The sequence below is a fragment of the Falco punctatus genome (assembly GCF_963210335.1).
Source record: "Falco punctatus genome assembly, chromosome: Z".
NCBI classification, from domain to species: domain Eukaryota; kingdom Metazoa; phylum Chordata; class Aves; order Falconiformes; family Falconidae; genus Falco; species Falco punctatus.
The window spans coordinates 68,714,097-68,722,313 of NC_137586.1; positions in this window are offsets into that span (position 1 = coordinate 68,714,097).

Genomic DNA, 8,217 nt, shown 5'->3' on the forward strand with positions numbered 1-8,217 from the left:
CATCAGCTTGACAGCTCCACTTAGGATGTCCCTGCTGTACTAACTCTTCCTCTGGCATGGAGCAAGTGTTTCTCCCGGCTGTGTTAAACAATTGATTGCAGAACAGGGGGGAGCTTGATTTTGCCATAGCATCTCAGGGTAAACCTTATTGTTCCTTGCTGGGCTGCAAATCAACAAGCTGTGAAGCAGCTACCATCACATTTTAAAAACATATGTAGAAAAACTCAGTTCAGGACTAGTGTTCTGGGAAAAGCGAGAAAGCAAACAAAATTACTGACCTTCATGTACAGGAATAAAAAAGAACCCACAAAACTCCTGGCCCTGAAGCGTTCATGATTTAACCAAGCTTTATGACTACTAGCTTGCCTTAAAAATGGAGGAAAAATCTCCCTTTGCAAAGTAGCGTTTTCCACTTACTCTTTCTTCAAGTCCTAGTGGTTGGTGAGGCACATTAAAGCATGCTGCTCTTCACATTATATGCACTTATTTTCAGCTTTTACACATTTTACACAGCACCTATTTCAAATAGGGGATTACAGGAGCTGGCCAGGCTGCCCAGTCAGTAAAACACATGTACCTGGAGGACCTGGGAAATCTCTGTGGGTGCTGAATGTGGTGAAAATCCTTCCAAATGCTGCAGGTGGGCTTCTGGTGCATCTCTAAGATAGCACCATGCAGAGAGCTAGGTGAACTTTGTTTTTCAGGAGACACGACCAAAAATTCATCCTCTTACACAGTCCTGAAAAAGAAAGGGAGTGTGATCTAATTTCCAGTAACTGGGAAGAAGCAGGTGGTGATGAAACCTCCGTCTTAGAGCACTGCTAGAGGCTCTTGCATCACACCTGACAGATTTCTTTGAAGCTGTGGGCATGACACTCCAGCCCACCCATAGGATGCAGCCAGCAGACGTATGCTGGCGTGCAGGTGTCCTGCGAGGCTTCTTAAGTAAAGTCGCTTAGTGAGCGTAAAGGCACATCCTCAGTCCTACCTGTGTGCAGGGAGGCCTCAAAACCTGTGCCTAAGCCTAAATGAGCATGCTCTGACTGCCAAAAGGAAAGAGGACAAGGAAAGAAATGCAAGTGGGGAAGCCTCCTAGCTGGGGCACCAGATGACACAGAAATTCACTGTTGCAGGGATCTGGGGGACAAGAGAGTGTTTGGGTATCCAGAGGGTTGCACCCCATGTTAAACTGCATGGAGTACACCTGAAGTGGCCTGCAGGCAGAAAAGGTACCACGTCAAATTACCTGCCATTTCAGGGGGAGGCAGCATAGGCTTCAGTGAAGGATAATGATTACACAGTTCAACACACAAGATGCCATGATGTTCTGGGTATTTTGATGATGGTCTGCCAGTGGATTTTACTCCTGCCCTCCTCTGAGCTGACACAACAACAAGGATCTGGTTTGCAGGCAGCATGATTTCCAGCAGTCCCACCCTGCCTGCTTGTGTAGGGTTGTGCCTTGCAATCTGGCCATGCCACATTCCCATCGTTGGGAACTGGTGTCCAAGAATGGGAAAGATGGTTTGGCCGTGGTAAATCCCCATTTGACTTCCAAGTGGATTTAGTCACCAGTTGGACAAATACACTTTGAAGTACAGCTAAAGCAAAAAACTTTCAGACAAGTAATTATGTCACAAGGATTGAAAAGCAGCTGGAGCCATTTTGGACATCAAATTGGTCATCAGATGACAGCTCTGGCCCCTAAAACAGATGCTTTCTTGTTGTGGACAACTGGTGGACACTGAGGATTCGTCCTGCTGGTGCTGAATGAGCAAATACTGGAACTAGCAGCAGCATCTGCGTTTCCTCATTGGCAGGACCAGCCTCTTGCAAACAGATCAAGGTCAACATGGAGCAATGCCTTTGCAGACACCCACATACAAGCAAGCACATCAACATAAATAATGCAAATGGGGCAACCCTGTGCCTTCTCACCAACTAACTGGGCTCAGAGTTCACTACTGAATGAATCTCTGTCTCTCCATCTCCCCCCGTTTTCGCAGGCCTCTCTTGTAGCTGGCACCATACTCTAGGTCTATCCAGAACCTGTCTCTCACACTTCTTAACCAAGAAATTCAGCCTCAAAGTCTGCTAGAGGATCACAGAGAGAGGGAGGAAAAACAACAACAAAACTGTTATAGACAGTTGGATAAGGCAGCAGAACAGCCTGCAAAGATCAGGCAGAGTCTGGCCAGCAAGTCCTCTGACCAGGAGCCTACTGACTTAGCACGGGCCCTTTTAATATGAGGGGGGTCAGGGCAGGTGTCAGAAAATACACTGGGAGAAACTGCACGCAGCCAGCATCTCACCCCAGACTGGGAAACGGGGTAGGGACAAGCTTTGTCACCTCCAGGGCTTCCCTCAGCCAACTTGTGCTGTGAATCAAATTAATAATTTACCACAAGCAGCCACTCACAGGCAAGTGCTTGCACCACTGTGGGAACAGTGCCTTTGAGTCTGTTCCAGCTGCCTGCGGAGGCTGGTGTGAGCCCAGGATTTCTGGGAATGCTCCTCACAGCTCCGCTCATCTGCACACACTTTTGAGGTCAGGACCTCCTGGCTCAAAGCAGCTTTCCCTCCTGCAATTCCCAAAGCACAAGCAACTACAGAACAAATTAATCCAGTCACATGGGCCACTACCACCCTTGCATCAAAGGTCTCGCTTCCACATTTCTCTGCCACAACAGGATGGCTTGGTGTCCCCTCATGTGCTGCAGCAGCCTCCTCTGCAAAACATGGAGCAGAGCTGGTAGCAAGTCTCCTGTCACTGTCAATATTATAAGCCACAGTCCCCACCACTGCACCCTGACATCTCCTGTCCAAAGGAAACTTCCGGATGCTGAGGGGGCTGTCTGACAGAGTCTCAACACATCTGCAACAAAGGTGCAGAAAGAGACATCACCTAGGAAATGCCAGAACTGAAAAGCCTCCATCAGCCCTGTTACAGGCAAAGAGACTGCTTCAGTAGACAAGAAGACACCTTTTCTTTGGCACTCTTCCACCTCAGCTTCCCAACCTTTGACTCCTGCTGGTACCTCCATCCTCCTCCTAACTCCTCATCTGCCGTTCCCTTCCCAGGGCTTGTCATCACTCCTATGTCACTGCTCTGTACAGTGGCTTGCCTTATTTGCTCTTCTTTAGAAACATTTAACAGTTCTTTAGGCTTCTTTGGGTTGTAAGCAAACATTGTGTGGATTTTTTTTCAGTCTCTTTAAATTTGTAACTGTGGTGTGTCAGCAGTTCTGGTCATACACTTTAAACTGCAGCCTGCTAAAACCTGGTCAAAGTCTCAGTTATAACTGCTAGTTAGAGGGAGCTGCTTTAATTTCTGTTAATTACAAATATCCTCCCAGGTGTCTGCCAAGTTTTGTGCTGAGTGTTGGGACAAAACGAAGCAGTGCCATTCAAGTACCACACTACGAAAACAGGGACCTTAGTTCTGCCAAGCCTTTTTTACATACAGACAAGGCCATTTGCTGACGGGCATAGCTTTATGATTTGCAGTCTCGTTAACTGTACTCAACTGTTAAGCTGGAGGTTGCTGCCCTCTTACTTTCTGACTGAGGATAGCAAAACCTTCCACTGAACCAGGAAAGGCTCTCAGAAAATGCCACCCAGCCCCTGCATGTGCTGCTGCTGCAGGTTGAAAAATATTGTAAAAGAAATGGTGTACTGTAGTTATGGAAAGATGCTTATGCTATAACTGTTTGGTTCGTGTATTAAAAAAAAAAAAAAAAAAAAAAAAAAAAAAGGTTGTTCTGTTTTTTAAAGTCATCCTCCTCTAAAGTTACCAGTTTGGGGAGAAAAACAAAGGCAGTAAGGTAGGGTGCTGAGGGCACAGGTTTCTGAGTCTGCTCTCCCAGGGTCTCCAGAGCTTTCTGTGATGGTCCCTCATGCTGTCTTCTCCATGGCAACTGTCTCCATCCTTGCCATGGGGTGCTTCCCTACACCAGGACATGTCATTGAACCCAGACACCCACTGCTTGTGCTGGGAGCAGCGGTGGTGCCGTGCCATGCTGCAGGGTGGAGAGCATGGACTGAGGAGCTGCTTCTGATCCTACCCTAAGAAGAAAGCAGGTCCTAGGGCTGTGCCTTGGTGGAGACAGAAAGCTAAGCCTTTTCCTACAGCAGCGTGCCCAGAGGCTCCCGTTTTGTCCTGGCCCTGCCAAAGACTGTTGCTGCTGAGTAGTGCATCACCAGCAGATATTGCTGGGTCTCATCGGGCAGCGGGGTGGTCCAGCCCCCAGAGCAGCACGCAGCACTGCAGGAAGGTGTGGGGTGCTGCTTTACAGGCGCCATTCCCCTCTGGAGGGGGGCATGCATGCTGGGGAAGCACTGGCAAGCTGTGTCCTGGGGGTGGCCCACCTGTCCCCAGCGGCCCCACAGAGGAAGGGCACCAGGGACCCAGCCTGCTGGGGGGGGAAATTTGTCATGGGGAGTCTGTCTCTCTGAAACCTGCCTGCAAAGGGGTGCGGGGCAGCCGAGGCACGGCGCAGCAGCCGGGCCCGGTGTGGGCTGGGGGCAAGCTGGGGAACAGCCAGCAGGGGCCGGCTGCGCAGCCTAGGACCAAGCCTCAGCACCCAGCAGTGGGGAGCAAAGCCCAGCACTGTTGCAGGGCCACATCCCAGGGTGCTGAGAGTGGCGGCAACCTTGGTGGCAGAGGTCTGCCTGCCTTCAGGAACAGGGTGCAGAGCTCTCCTATTCAAGTAGGAACCTGAAGTTTACAGCCCAGCATGGGTAAAGACCAGGCCCTGAGGCGTTCTGCACAGGGGCTTGGTGGTGGACAGTGATGCCACCATCCCGAGCCAGACCTGGGGGCCACCAAAAGGCCTTGGCTTGGCAGGAGGTGGGACAAAGCCCTCAACGGACTGATGGGCAAGCCCCTGGGTGCACGGACGGGGTCCCTGGTAGGGCAGGGTCTGCATGGGCTGAGGACTGGATCCAACACTACTTGGCTCACAGGAGACCTGAGGTTGAAGGACCTGCAGAACGAATTTCTCCTGCATACCTGGATGGCTTGGCCTTCTCTGCTGTAGCATGCTCCTCAACAAAACAGGTATTAGTGATACATACACACTTAAGTTAGACTTCTGCAACGTCCAAGCACTTCTAGAACCCTTATGTCTGTGGGTAGCACTTAGTTGCATTGAAATAGAATATGGTCCTCTTTGATTCGGACCCTTTGTTACACACTAGACACATCCTCCTCCAGAACTATCCGAGCCAAAGCACACCTAGCCTGCAGCTTCTCCTCCCAAGTGGGGCTGCAACAGATACCAGAAGCAAAAGCAAGAGAATGCTGTTACATGAAAGGGGCTCAGGGGAAGCTGCCAGAGCTACAAAGATGACAACACAAGGTGGAGCACGCTCAGATGGAAGAGCCAGAATAGGGCTGGCATCTACCTAATTTTCTTTTGAGCATTCAGAAGCTCCAAGTACTACAAAACCCCTTCTGGGCTTCCAGCAGCTAACCCAGAAAGAACTAGGAGTGCTCTCCTTGCTCTGCCTGTCGAGGGACAAAGGATCTCTGCCTTTTGGGGAAGTGCCACTTCAAAAAACCCAACTCATCCGCACACACAGAGAAGGGAAGGCCTGCGCACACCTGCTCCCACGCCTGTCACAGCAAGATGGCTTGGGCTCCTCTGCTGCAGCAGCCTCCTCCGCAACACAGGGAGCAGAGCTGGTGACGCCTTTCTCCACCGCAGCTCCACCCAGCTTGCTCAGGAGCACAAGAGCAGGGCTGAGCTCAGCCCACGCTCACGGCGTTAGCAGCGTGGTGCGGACAGAGCCCCACCTCGAGTCTCCCCACTCCTGCTGGACCCTGACCCCGGCCTCGCCCTCCTCACCTCACACACGCAGCACGTCTCCCTTCCCCGGCCTCTACCTCCAAACCCTCCGCTCCTCACACGGCTGCTGCCAGCAGCTCCGGCGTTCTCGCTGCTCCTGCCACTGCTCTCCTCTCGCCCACCTCAGCTTCACAGCCGCCAGCTCCTGCCACCATCACCACCTGCCTCTCGACTCCTCCAAATTTCTGCCAGGGCACACCCAAACAGCTGCTGCTCAGCCACAGCCCAGCTGCCCAGGGACACAAGGAGCATCTCCTGTCCTCGTGAGGAGCCCTGCCCCAGTGCAAAGCCCCAGCACATCCACCCAGCAGCCCCAAGGCTCCCTCCGCCTCCTCCTCCATCCCAGGGGCACCTGCCCACTCCACCAGCACCAGCACGCTGGGCAACGTCCCAAAAGGCCTGACCACCAGAGCACTGCCGTAGCAAAGGGCGCTTTGCTGAGCGGCACGAAGCTTATGAGGCAGGGCGAGCAGCCGGCAGCGGCACGCTACGCTCCCAGGCACTCCAGCAAAGCTGAAGTGGCTGCTGCCCTCACAAGTGCTCTGAGCGCATCCTCATCTCCCCCATCCTGGCACCTGTACCCCTGACGCAAGCAGGACTCACGCCGGCGCCTGGGCCAGGACACGCCTGCTTTCTGCGGGTCTTCCAGAAAGAGCGGGCACCACGGCAGGATTAAAGTGTCACTCTGCTCGGTGCCGCCTCACAGCTACGCCGCTGCACAAGCGGCACACCGCTGCCGTTTCCATTCAGCGCAAGGCTGACTTCCAGCCCAGCCCGGTGACCTGCACAGGATTACCGCCACAATCACAGCAGCTCCAGCGGACTTAGCGCAGCCACAATGAGGGAACAGCAAACACTTTCCCACCACCATCAGCTGATGGCCCAGGGCAGCCGAAAACAACACAGAAGGACAAATGATGGGGCAGCACTCGGGTAAGCCGCCTGGATTAGACAGGCTCAAAGCGGGCTGAAAACCAGCATGTACCGCTAACCCAGCAAAACTGCAGCTCCGGCCCTCATCTCCATTCACCCAAACACGGTCAGGCAGCTGCTGGCTCCCAGCACACGGGCAAGGGCCGCAAGGGCTAACAGTGCAACGCAGAAGCCGGGCAAGAGCAGCCACCGGCAGACAACCACGAGCCCGAACACGCAGCGTCACCTCTTGCCTCCTCCTGCTTTCCAGCACACTGGCCACAACGGCTCCCTCCCCAGCCAGGGACACAGTGACATCCACACCTCCACCTTGGTGTGACACCTTTGGCCGCATTTCTCCCCAGAAGACATGGGAGCAGGTCAAGAGCACAGCGTAGCCGTGGCAGCGTCCCAAAAGGCAAAGGACCACCTGTCTCCCTCCTGGGTACCAACCCACGCTCAGACTTCATCTTCTGCAAGGGTGGGAGCCGGGATTCCCACGTCCCAAAGTGCACCGCTGCCATGCTAGCATCCAAGGGTCCACCACACTTCGTTTCACCTCGCTCGCACACGTGTAAACACATGTCCACACACTCACCTGTTCACTACAGTGACGTGCCTCTGCATGGGAATTTCTTTAGGTGCTCCGCTCCCAGCAGCTGGTGGCAAGGCAGACCGCACACTCTCCGCGCTGGGTTTCACCATGCCACAGGCCACTCCTCTACCTCGTGGTGGGCGAGGAACAGCCCTCTTGCCGCCTTCTTCTGGCACGCTCAAACACCTGGGCTGTCGCAAAGTTCCTTTGGGCTTTCCTAAAGAGTTTGCAGACACAGCTGTGAGTAGCGCTCCCCTCACCCAGCACAAACAGGCTTGAAGCTCCCTCCAGGGAGCCCACACTTTTACCAAAAGACACTTCAGAAGGATGCTTTCAGCCACAGTCCTGGGTCTCTCGGCTACAGCACCATGGCTCACGCCCAAGGACTCGCGAGCCACAATCCCCGCTGCCACACTGCAGCAGGCAAAGACAGGAGACGCCTCTTTCCTTACGCTCTCCAAAGAGCCATGCGAGTGTCAGGTGCCACAACAGCTCATGTCTCAGGTGGAACCCACGGCCACGCTGCCCTTCACCACCCAACAGCAGCTCCCAGTGGCGTAGCACATGCAGCCCAACTCAACCTCCTCAGCCACCTCCTGCACTGCTGCCAAAAGCTGTCTTCCAAGCCTTCTCCTCCAGGACTCCCGCCATGCAGCAGAGGTTGCCAAATAACACCGGCACAGGAACACGCCACACCGGCCTTCAGGCCACGTGGGGATAAGCAAGCTCTTGGTCACTTTGCTGTTTCTCTGCTGGCTCTACCACACCAACTCTGGCAGGCTCAAACACTTCTGAGGGCTACCACCGTGCAAGACAGTGAACCAACGGGCGTTTACAGTCGTGGTCATTTCACTGGGATGC